The sequence below is a fragment of the Phaethon lepturus genome, unplaced genomic scaffold, assembly GCF_000687285.1.
Source record: "Phaethon lepturus isolate BGI_N335 unplaced genomic scaffold, ASM68728v1 scaffold27826, whole genome shotgun sequence".
Lineage (NCBI taxonomy): Eukaryota > Metazoa > Chordata > Aves > Phaethontiformes > Phaethontidae > Phaethon > Phaethon lepturus.
The window spans coordinates 3,420-3,858 of NW_010547306.1; positions in this window are offsets into that span (position 1 = coordinate 3,420).

The following is a 439-nucleotide window of genomic DNA, read 5'->3' on the forward strand; positions in this document are numbered from 1 at the left end:
CTCTAGGGAGGTGTCCGTTTACCTGATGATGCTGCTTAGTAAAACGCTCGAGTTAAAAGGAAAGGCTAAAGGAGGAGAGCAGGGAAGATGAGATGCGTTTTGCCTGGTGGAAGCATTTTCATGAGAAAAGCACGGTCTTCAACCCCCTGTTTGCAGAATGCGGCTACACGGACGTCCCTTCAATAGCTTCTGACCCCACACAATCCGTTTGATAACACTCGAGAGGTGGAAGAATGGGAGACTTTGTCAATCAAATGGTGCCAATCCCAATGGAAACGGTGCCACCAAGACCGCAGCGCGTTTCCTCATCAACTGGATTGCGGGGGCTGGGAACTCAAGGATCAGCTTTTGAAAGTGCGCACAGGGCTCTCCAAAGACAACAATGTCCTTTTTTTTTTTTTTTTTTTTTAAATACGACTTGCTGTGCCCCCCCAGGGGG